The sequence below is a fragment of the Grammomys surdaster genome, unplaced genomic scaffold, assembly GCF_004785775.1.
Source record: "Grammomys surdaster isolate TR1022 unplaced genomic scaffold, NIH_TR_1.0 125606, whole genome shotgun sequence".
NCBI classification, from domain to species: Eukaryota; Metazoa; Chordata; class Mammalia; order Rodentia; family Muridae; genus Grammomys; species Grammomys surdaster.
Window position 1 is genome coordinate 520,483 of NW_021620449.1, and position 12,294 is coordinate 532,776.

The window sequence follows — 12,294 nt, forward strand, 5'->3', positions numbered from 1 at the left end:
TTATTCAGCAGAGAAACCGGGAGGTGAAGTCCCAAGACCCAGACTCAGATTCCACTCTGCCAGGCACAAGTTCATTCCTTAAGTGTTCTGCATCAGCTCCTTCGTTTCTAACGCAGGACTGCAGTCAGAACTAACTGCCAAATGTTCTTCCCAGTGATGGGTTTAGTTTTTTCCCCTTGTCCTCCTCATATGTTCATGCTTTGCCTGGGTGCTTTCATCACGCCTAGCAGAGTCACACGGCACGTGTTAGCAGAGATGCCTGGATTAAGAGATCTGGGTGAGGAGGATTCAGAATTCCCGACCCCCACAGACTTCCACACAGCATCTCATCACCTGCTAACCTGACTTGTCCAAGGTGAGACCATGTCTCTTTGCTAATTTACAAAGTTACCTCCTCCCAGACTCATCCTGTGATAACAGTCTAGTACCCTCTCAGGAATGATTTGGATTACTTTCTAAAGAACCAGAAATCATCTCAAATGAAACACAGTCCGTAGATTTGTGACTTGTGCCATGGCAGAGAAAACCCATAAATCTATCTGGTACATGTCATTTGTAAAATCAAATTCATCTACTGGATATAGCCAGACAAGGAAGCTCTAAAGTAATTTATATTTTACTAAAATCATGGGAAAACATGATCTCATTGTGTTAACCTTGCTGTGCATGTAGACGGTCTGATGTTTTACGATCAGAAGTGATTGCTTGTTTCACTGGTGATTGATTAGAGCTTTGGATCTAAGCAAGGATCAGATGGTTTGCTGGTTTTGCCAGGGTACGCGCTGCTCGGAAAGCCAGCCCTGGACATGCAGATCTGTGTCTGATGGTGTATTTTAATGTGTATACATGAACTTACGTCTAAAATATGGAACCAACAGAAAGCCCATGACATTTGTGGAAGAATACTGGGGAAGGCAAAAAAGAAAAAGAAGAACATAATGATATATATATATATTCTGAAGTGGTTAGGAGAGCTACCTGTGGTCATTTGTAGTGGCAGCCACACTTACTTCTGCTTCGATGAGTTCATTAGTACTGTTTGTTCTGCTCTGTGAGAATGGTCTGCTTTTTATGCTCTGAATTACCTTGTTCCTCCAGACCAAAAAAATCTTACCAATGTAGAGAACCAAAACCTCTGTAGGCGGTTTGCATTGCTTGCTAAGGCCACATGGACAAAGATCAGTAAAATTCTCTCTCTCTCTCTCTCTCTCTCTCTCTCTCTCTCTCTCTCTCTCTCTCTCTCTGTGTGTGTGTGTGTGTGTATGTGTATGTGTGTGATGTCCAAGCTGCCCTGCCTTCTGGTTGGGATCACACAATGCTAGTGTCTCTGGCGTGACATATTTCCCCACCCCTAGAGAAATAAGACAAAAGACTGTTTCATTCCTTCAATGATTTTTCTTTGTGATAGAAACCATACTGTACTATGTAATTGTTATTTTTTAAAAAACCTACAAACACTTAAGTGGTATAGTCTCAAAAGGAGAGGTTGAAAATCCCAAAGTCAAGGAAGATTATGTAATGGAATTCTGGTGGGGAAAGAAGGCATAGGAAGCAGGTATAGATGGGTGGTCTTTTCCGGTAGGTGTGGTTGCTGCCCTGGGCATATGTACTGCCTTGTACTACTGCTCCTAGTTTTACCAGTCCTACTGTCACTGTTCCCCTGAGGTCATGGACAGGTGGTCTCTGCTCCTCCTCTTTCTCACCTGCCCATTTGTCCATGGGGAGCTTGGAGTGTCCTTAATGAGTCTTACATATAAAAGTGCCCATGTAATTAGAAACAACCTCCACCCCTGTTTTTTCTATTTGCTGACTGCCTGTGAAAAGAAGCCACTGTGTAGCCGCACTTGCAAAGCATTCTCAAGGCCACTTCTGATTCCATCCAGCACCACACAAAAGAGGAGGAAAAAGAAAAACCCTGAAAGATGGGAGAATGATGGGGTGTTGGCTTGTTGTTTTAAATATTGGAAGGTTTTACTTTGAGAATACACTTATCTGTCAGTAGAGAACCTAAAAGCTTAGGGAATGGCCAGAGCCTTGCTTCTTTTAAGAGGGCTAGCTCTCTCTATCTATCTGTCTATCTATCTATCTATCTATCTATCTATCTATCTATCTATCTATCTATCTAATATATATATATGCAAAAAATAATAATAATGAAGGAGCCAGAGGAAAAGGCTCCTGCACTACACGCTTCAACTTACTCTGCAGATTAACTTGACCCAGGTTGCTGTTTTAAGGACCAGCTATTCGTACTTAAGAACAAACAAATGCCCACAGAATAAGGATTTATAGAAAAATATTAACCAGTTTTTGGTTCCTTATGGTGAAAGCAAATTGCCTAAGTCTTCAGATGTACATTCTAAGCAATCCCTTCCTCCAGTTGGAGAAAAGTGCTAGACTGTTCACATCTGCCTTCCATCCCCTGTAGAACTATTATTAACAGGTAGGGGAACTTATTTTTAACCCACTGCCAGCATGTATGGATATATTTTATTGGGGGGGGGGTGAAGTTACCCATTTCAGATTGCTGCCTTCTCCCAGCATTACCCTCTGGGACACGTGAATGAGAATTAGCCAGCCTGGTCCCCTGTCACTACTGTTGGCCCTCGGCGTGGTTTTACCAACCAATGCCCCTAACACCTGGGATGCATGTTTGTTTGTGCTGAGCAACAGCTTTCTGCCTGTCTTTGAAACAAGGTGACGGTTGCTCTGCAGATGTTCAGGGTCAACATGGTACTACTCTCTCTCCCCATCTCCCCTCAACCCTCAGGAGTCAGTTTCTCAAACAAAGGAAGTGGTGAGGCTAAACAGAACGTGCATCGTAACCCTTAAATAGAAGCTAAGTGTAAAATAGGTCCGATAACCCTGTTTATCAAACCTTTGTGAAAGGCAGCGGGTTTTATTAAAATATTCTAACAGGGAAATTTAGAGACGGTGATTTATTTTTGCTAATGAGATGTTAAATCTTATTCCATAACCTGAACCAAAGGAACAACTCAAATAATCTTATTTACTTTTCTCACTTAGATAAGCTGGAGAAATACAGAACAAGTGTATAAGTGTAGAAATATTCACTAGGGGTAAAGAGATTTATTTTTCTCTCAATATATTTTAGAAGATATATAGAAAACACATTGCTTCAGTTTTTTTTGCATTTGTCTACTCCATCATAGGTGTTAGCTAACTCTACTCACATAAGTATCGACTCCATACCAGGAGGTCAGTTTAATTTTAAAGAAACTCTTTTTTTGAAGAGAGAAGAGAAAAATCAACAAATATCCCTAAACTGCTAAACATACATGTTTCTATGTCTATATAAACACATGCATGTGTAAATATATAAACTAAATATAAACCAATAAGTAGAATTTATTTATATACCTGTACAAATTTGGGTCCTCATTCTATTATGAACGTATTAATCTCTGTTATTATAGGTCCTGTGGTAGAGTGAGCCAGGCTTACTGATTTTCTGTTCCTTTTGTATCTACTTATTCTACAACTAGTGGATAATATCCCATTAAGCATAAGGTTACAGAACAGAATCAGGAAGGGGAATTTGTGTGTTTCTCTGGTTCCAAACCCTTAGACCCAGTGAAGTAGAAAAACAAACAGAAGGTAAGGAGTTTCAAAAAGCAGCCTAAACATATGCATACATGCAATTTTTGATTTTATATCTCCCAGGGACCAATGTGAACACCATTCCTTGTCTTTTATGCTCACTGGTGACCCAGGGGTCATTTGAGCATCTGTGAGCTATGCTCTTCCTTAAGTGAGTCCTACTGCAATAGAACCACGTGTGCTTCCTTCCTCATGCCATCTCCAGGGGAAGCCTCAGGCGTTAGCACTTTGTCTTCTGTCACACCCAGGAGAGTTCTTGTGCTAAGCATTTGTTCTTAAACCTACACAAGCTCTGGCCAACAGGAATGGTTTTATAAAATATGTAGCATTCTATCTCAGTAGGCTGGGTGGGACTCAGATCTGAATTTCTAACAAAATCCCAAATGATGCCAGTGTTAGTGGTCCATGAATCACAAGTTGAGAACCAGTTATCGAAAACCCTAGGCTTTCTTCACAGAATGCAGTTTGCATAACCAACGGATGACCATAATAATTTCACAGGCTGAAAATTTTAAAAAGTAAGATAAAATTCTCAGAAACAGACGAGCTTCTAGCTTGGCATGGTAGCTCATGCCTACAGTCCCAGTGACATTTAAAAGACACCTTCCAAAAAGGCTAGTGCCCTTCTGAAATTACTGCAGTATTTGAAGTCACTGGGGCCCCTAGAAACGCCTGTAGCATCAGGGCTTCCCCAAAGGTTCAAAGTCCATTGTAACCGAAGCTGTAATTATGGGATGTGGACACACGACTCCTGGGAGGAGGCACACGGTTTTTTTTTTTTTTTCGGTGAAAGACAGGAAGTGGCTAAGACATGCACGGTAATAACTAGATGAGATGGGAACCCACGGGCCCTGTTTTCAGATGTAGAAACTGAGGCGCACAGAGGCTGCCTGCTGAGTCAGAGGTGGAGTTAGGTTTCCAGTCCTTGATGCTAACTCAAGATTTAAGACTGAAACACAATGCTACACTTTCTCTAAGTTAAGGTTTTGCTTTCTCTGCATTTTTCTTCTGTGACATAAGCCTCTATCCTTGTTAATAGTGCCTTCTAGTTCACACGAGGTCCATGAGATCTGGTGGCATCTGCAAGCCCTGGTCCAGAACTGATCTGTTAAGGCAGCAGGCAGACTTTTTAGATCTTCCTGTTTGAACCTGTCTCACTGGAAGCTGTTGGGCCAGGTGGGTCTGCCTGTGTACCCACCTATGAGGCCAGAGCTACAGATGTGACAGAAGGAAACACCTGGTAACACAGGAAGGGGAGGGAAGGGCTCACTGGTGGATGTCCTGAGATGTTCTCATCTTGTATAACCAGCAGGGCACTCTCTGCAATTCACAACAGATGCCTCATGACAGAGTGAAGAGTGCCTTCTAGAGGAAGCTGAGCTAGGGACCTACCTACTGGTGACCTGGTGAGGTTGCTTCTCCCATGAACATCTGGTAATCAGGCAGGACCTGAAGGCTTGGGAAAAGAAGGACAAGCTCTTTTCTCTTTCTCTGACATGTCTGGAGGAGCAGCTGGGTCAAAAATTCTAACATCCAGATGTTAGAATTAGAGACTTTTCTTTAGGTTCAAAGCAAATAAGTGGTGTCTCTTATGCCTCAGTGAGGCTCCCACAGAAACCTGTTCCTCAGAGATAGCTTTGGTCAACTCACTCCTCAGAGATGGCTATGAACTGAGGTCAGCTCCACCTTAGAATCTAACTCTTCAAAGAAGTCTCCAAGCTCAATGGTCAAGGTAAGACACCAGTCAACATTAGAATATCCTTCCCTATACATAGTTGTATTTGGGGATAGAGGCTACACTTGCATTTGGTGGTAACAGGTATTTGTGACTGAAAGATTTCTTATTGTTAGCCCAGCTACAGGGGATACAGATATGTGTTTTAAGGGGTATGTGAGAGTATTGTGAATGAAAAGCAATTGCATGTTTCTGGCTATAGGTTGCAGAAATGACACTTAATAAGACAAGATGCATTTCGATGTGGCTCGGTATCTTCCTGCAGTAAGTAACAATGGCTGTATGTGTGGCTATTGCATTCATTTTGTGTAAACACAACCCAAGTGTATACACGAAAGGGTGTAGTGAAAAGCAATAGACAGAGCATGGGCTTCCAGACCTGAATGGACGACGCCAGTTTCATTTGACCTTGGACAAGGACTCACCCTTTTTAATCTCAACGATTCCTTCATTTTCTCTCCCTTCTCTACCTCCATCTTCCCCTCACCTCTCTTTCCTATTTCCCCCTCCTTTTTTCATCCTCCCCCTACATAATTCTTTCCTTCCTACCCCTTTCTTTGTCTTAAATTATATTTATTCATCATTCATTCATTCTTTCATTCACCAGTTACTTTATTTGTGCCATGATGCACTTGTGGAGGTCAGAGGACACTTTTCAGTGTCAGTTCTATCCTTCCTCCCAGGTGGGTCCTGGATATAGAACTCAGGTTATCAGGCTTGGCAGCAAACACCTTTACCTACTGAGTCATCTGTTCAGCCCCACTCTCTTCTCTTTTTGTCGTTGTTATCTTTACTTTCTTCTTTTCTTCCTCCTTTTCCATTTTCCCTTCTTTATTATGTATAAGTAAGTTGTACCAAGCACAAAGACATTATATATAAAATGATCCTTTGGGTACTAGGCCCATGAAATATAAATGAAGCCACAATGGCTGTTATTTTTATGGGACGTGTAAATGCTTCTATGTTGGAGGTGAATCAGATAGAATAGCTATGGGGGCTGTGGTTACCACTCCCTAAACACCAGCTTTGTGCTTCATTTTGCCACAGATCTACAGCATCATTTCCTCTCACGTAGGAAAAATGGACCTAAGTTTCTTTTCCTTACGTCAGTGAGTCTGGTGAAGAATAGAAGTGGCCTAGTTGAGTTTAATTCCAGGATTTCCATAGATGCAAATGAACATCTATCTATGAAAGAGGACGTGCTTTTAGGTGGCTGCCTCTAAGACAAGATCATTTTGGAACCAATGGGTGGCCTTGGCTCTATGTGTGTGGCTGGTATGCTCTGTGCTGACTTTTGGGACTCTGCAGATGTTGGTCACAGTGTACGTGCTGAGAAAATACCCGGCCAATCTTCTGCAGCTGGGAAGAGCAATTAACAGCTCCGTGAATTAGGGTCTTGTTTACGACGCTGCCCAAGATAATCATCTGTTTGTTTTAACTAAGATGCTGTCTCTTCATCAGCTGCATCAGTCCTCATATTTTAATGATAAGGCCTTTGAATCTCACAATAGTGTTTGGATTTCATGGCGGGAACCCCAGAATAACTTTCATTTTCTCTTGATGACTCGGGAAATCAACACACAATGTGCCTATGTATCTCCCATCACTTCTCCTTCATCTCAAACAGAAAGGGAAATGCCTGCAGTCTGCAGCATGAATTCTTACTGGACACATCCGTTTTAAGAAATATCTCATTTTATTTGGAATTCCAGCATACACACACACACACACACACATGTACACACACACACACACACACACACACATATAAATGAAAACCTTATGAGTCATAGCCTTAGCACAGGTAACACACTCTAACTTGCTCTGTATTCAGGCTCACTCTGTATCCATCTGAGGTTTCTATTTATTTCATTTAAAAAATATCCCACTGGGGATGCAGCTCAGTCGGTAGAAGACATGTAGGAAGCTCTGGGGTCTATCCCCAGAACCCTGTAAGCATGCCATGGCGATCCCAGGACTTGGAGGTAGAGGTAGGAGGATCAGATATTCAAGATCAACCTCAGCCTCAGCTTTAAGGCAGTTGTGGGGTATGTAAAACCTTCTTTTTGTTTAAAGTGAAGGAGAAAGGAAAGCAGGGGGTAAATTAAAAAGGAATTAGGCAGTGGCCCATCTTCATGACTTGTTAACTGGCCACAGCAAACTGAAGCACAGTTACCTACATAGAGACTTACTCATGGTCCCCTCTTTTCTCTCAGAGTTTGCACAGGAGAGCTCATCTGGGCTGCAGGTGAGAATTCATTGTTTTCTCACTGAGTACATGCTGGTCTTTGACGATGAGACTCATTCATAGTCACAACAAGTATTTATTGATGAGACTTATAACTTATTTGGGGAACACTTGGGTATAAGCCAGTAGCTTATCGATGTCCACTCATGCCAGCAAAGGATTTCTTGTGTGAGTTAGTCCACATATACCTGACAGATATTTCCTGTTTCAGGTGCTATTCACCAGTTGTAGTACACAAGGTCAGATCAGTTTTCCTTTAAAAGCCATCTTGGGTTATGATTGATAGTAAAAAATTTAAATACACATAGCCAATATGTTAACAAATGCAAAACCTTAATTTTTAGAAACATTTATTTCCTATGAGAGTCCAGACTCTTTTCAAGGGCCTTAGTACCCAGAGGTCAGAAAACAGGGCTACTGACCTTGGGAAGCCTATGACCTGCCTGACTTAGGGACCCTGTTTTTCTCTGAGGTGAAGGAGAGATGTGTAGCCTTGTAGGAGCGTTAGTGTGAACCCAGGATATGCCAGAGGATTGTTAGAGAGATGTCTCCTGACTCACTCTGCGGGTTAACACAAGTTCAGAGCAGATCATCTGTCACAGTAAGATAGATTTGTCAGAGATGGGAGAAATGGAGGCTGGAGGTGGATGGGATACAGTTCTACCTGGTGTGGAGGCTCAGTGCCTTCCCCCATAGCTCTGTACCCTCCAGGGGCAGCTCAGTCAGGACACCCTTAGGGTCACAGAGATGCCTGTGTATAGACTCACTCACTCACATAAGGTAATAAAACAAGATTGTTTTATGACAGGTGTGCTTTGCTCCATCTGCTGGCACAGGCAAGCATGAGACTCGTTGCCAGGGACAGAGCAGAGTCCTGCCAGGACAGGCCTCTTTTGCCTCATTCTCCTGGACTCAGGCTCTGGATCTTCCTCCCTAAACAGCCTTTTCAGAGATGTTTTCAGAGGAGACCGTCACTCCTAAGTGAATCTCAAAGATTCTGTGGAACCTTTGGACCGAAATGGTGGCTCTCATTTTCTCCAGGGGTCACAGGAGACTAGTCGATTCACACCTCTGTCAAAGGAGCATGGTGACATGTGTAACAGGTGGCAGGTCACAAGAGGACATTTTGCTCTTGGCTTCACCTTACTGGTGGCGTAGTCTCTTGGGAAGCCAGCCACCTAAGCTCTGACTGCTTTGCTCCCACAAACCCTAAGTTTGTGCCTCAGATTTGACCTTTTTCTCTTTCAAGCCATCTTTGATATTGAATGCATCCAAACTCTCACCTAGGGATGCTGCACCATCTTGAAAGAAAGGGCTAGGGCAGGAGATACATGCTTGCACTCAGGTGATGTAAGCACAAGAGTGGCAGCCACAGACTCTTCAGTGTGTGATAACAAGTCACGGCACTCTCAGATTCTAATCCCTGGTGAGATTCCAGAAGAGAATTTCTAACCCCTGACTAAGGATGCTGAATAACAGTTACTATTCATGATACTAGATGGAAGAAAGATCCTATGTCTGTTTCTTTTTGTTTATTTGAATCATGGATTAGTTTGTTTTCCTTGAATGTTAGGAACTATAGGATAAGGATTTATTTAGAATTATTTTCTACAATACTTACTGAAAAACAAAACACTTAGAAAACTTGTGTAGTTATTTGAAGCTGATTGCAATTAAAAAAAACTTTGTTTTTATTTTATGTGTTTATTTTACACACACACACACACACACACACACACACACACACACACACATGGATGCACTGTGTGTGTGCCTGGTAGATGGAGAGACCAGAAGAGGACATTAGATTCCTTGGAACTGCAGTTACAGAATGTCATGAGTTGCAACGTGTGCTAAGAATTAAACCCAGTGCTCATAGCCATTGAACCATCTCCCCTGCTCCCCAGCCCATGTTTCTTAAAGCAAGTGTGCCTCTTACAACTGTAGAACACACACTAGGAGCTGAGTTCACAATCCCTTTCTGTTGCTGCACACATTATTGGGGTCTGTCTACATATGTACTGATGTATACACGGACTGCTTAGACAGTTAAAACCAGGCTATCCTCAATTCAACTGAAATGCAAACACAAACCTTCTCAGCCTTGTAAAACATCAAATACTGCCCCCAACATTTTTGTGAGTTCTTTGCCATGTTCAGGACATCCTTCACTGAACCTTGCTGATGAGCAAGAGGATCTGTGCTGCTAAAATTTCAATGTTCCTAGGGGTAGCCAAAAAGAGAAGGAGGGGAGTGAATGTGGAAACACAAAGAGTGGGAAGAGAAAGAGAATCAGGTCCTTGGCAACAATGTCATGGAGTCCTGCTCAGCACCCACCATCATGACATAGGAGATGATGCTATTGAAACTATGTAGGCCATTTCTCTTGGGGAATTCTGAAGTGGCTTTGTGAATATCTTTTAAGGAATACTGAAACTTAGAAATACATTAATATCTAATCCATTACAAATTTTAAAAATCAACAATATTCAACTTTACATTTTGATACCCTGTTTCTTCCTGCTGATAATAACATGTCTCTTCAGACAAAGGGAGTTACAGTTTTAGTACTTTTGAAATTATCAGTTGGGAAAGGTACTTGGCCTCATAGTGTTTGGGTGAGCCAATGTAGAATAGAAAGCTAAAGGTTGAGAGAGAATAAATGAGATGATCCTGCAACCCAATGAGCATTTAGAGCATCAGTTCTCGATGTGTAGGTCGCCACCCCTTTGGCAAACATCTTTCTCCAAAATATTTACATCATGATTCATAACGGCAGCAAAATTAAAGTTATGAAGTAGCAATGAAAATAATTTTATGGTTGGGAATCACAGTAGGTGTAACTGTATCAAAGAGTCACAGCCTCAGAAAGGTTGAGAACCATTGATTTAGAGTATTAATGGTCCATCTTAAATGCTGACTTGATTAAGAATCACCTGGGAGATTGAGACACCTTTTTGGGTGTACCTGTAAGAACATTTATTAGAAAGGGTTTGACAGAAGAACAAAGGCTGTCTGGAATATAGGTGATCCCTTCCCATGAACTGTGAGGTTCAGAATCAATGAAAACACTACCAAATGAGAAAACTAGCTGACTTCTGGCACTCACTTCTCTGCTTCCTGCGCAGCCATGTAGAGAATTGAGTAAGGTTGCCACACTTTCTCTGCTGTGAAGAACTGGGCTCATCAACACTGTGAGCTGAAATATACCTTTCTTCCTGTTGTGTTGGGCTGCTTGTATTGGATCTTCTGGTCACCGTGATAAAATTAACTAACCATAGAGCCCCAAGGCACTAATATATATGTCATTCTTTCCCCTTCTGGTCATATATCATACAGAGTATAGTTGCTTGCGGTTTGGAATTAGAGGTGTGATTTTTGTGATACCTAAATGGAGTGGGGTTTCAATTTGTAGTTAGTAAATTAAATACATGAAGACAAAGCAAAAATCAGAATGACTTAGCACATGGAGGTAAGGATTCACACCATCAGAGGAAATCACCTGTCTTTAGTGTGTTCTTGTTAGCTTGTTTAGAATTAAAACTGCGGTTTTGTGGGGACCAATCAGCAGAAGTCATGCGAGTCAAACAGGAGCATGTGCTGGTCCCTTGGGGTCCCTTATAGATATCGAACAACTCCTGGGCTTCACAATTACTGACCAGTCTTGGGAAGGGTGTGCTGAGTGAGCATAGGAAGGGTCTCTGGAGCAAGTTCTGAGGCTGAGTTCCGTGTGCAGTTACTTAGTAGGAGCATTCTGGAGACAAAAGTCCATTGAGGAGCTGAGGAGAAAGCAGGCTGGGAAGAGACAAATGGTAAGCTGTAGACAGTTGATACAGAGAAAATGGCCTCTTCCAGGTCTACAAGATGATATGGGGTTAAAATGGCCTCTGGACTGTAGATTCCCAATCTCTACTAGTGTCGCTATTTTTCTCATCGCTTTGACAAAATATCTGAGAAAGGAGACTTAAGGAAAGAAGGATTCAGTGGGGTTCACTGTTTGAGGGTGTGGTCCATCCTGGCAGGGGAAGCACAGTGACTGAAGCAGCTGATGTCAGTACATCCTTAGTGAAGAAGGATGTTCAGCATCATACTCTGTGTTTTATTCAGAGATAGAACCCCGTTCGGGATGAGTCTTCCCCGCTCAGGTGAAGCTTTCTGAAAGCACTCTCACAGACACAGCGGTGTGCATCCTAGCAGATTCTAAAGCCATAGAGCTGGCAACAAAGGAAAAGGGGGGGGGAGGGGCTGAGTTGAGCTGACTCAGCATTTGAGAAGATCTTTCAACAGACCCAAGTCAGAGCTCTGCAGGGGGTTCAGCAAAGGGCCTGCTGTGCAAGCCTGAGGCTGGGCATTCCATCCTTATTCCCCAGAACCAAGAGGGAGGCATGGTGGTATGCAATGCTGGGCAGGTGGAGAGAGACAGATCACTGGGATTCACCAGCCAGCCAGCTTGGCTTGATTAGCAAGTTCCAGGCCAATTAGAGACATTGTCTCAAAAAAACCAAAATGAACAGAACCTGAAGACTGAACTCAAGGTTGACCTCTGACCTCCACATATGCATGAACACATGTACATGTACAAGCATGCGTCCATATACATATTTGCAGATTATTTCTCTCTCCCTGTCTGTCTCTGTCTCTGCCTCTCTCTCTCTCTCTCTCTCTCTCTCTCTCTCTCTCTCTCTCTCTC

The 12,294-nt window shown here is 42.5% G+C and overlaps 1 protein-coding gene across 31 annotated transcripts in view; it reads left to right on the forward strand.

The window, feature by feature from the left end:
- Arpp21 (cAMP regulated phosphoprotein 21) overlaps positions 1-12,294 on the forward strand; it is a 164,612-nt gene that overhangs the window by 13,285 nt on the left and 139,033 nt on the right. The window lies entirely within an intron of this gene.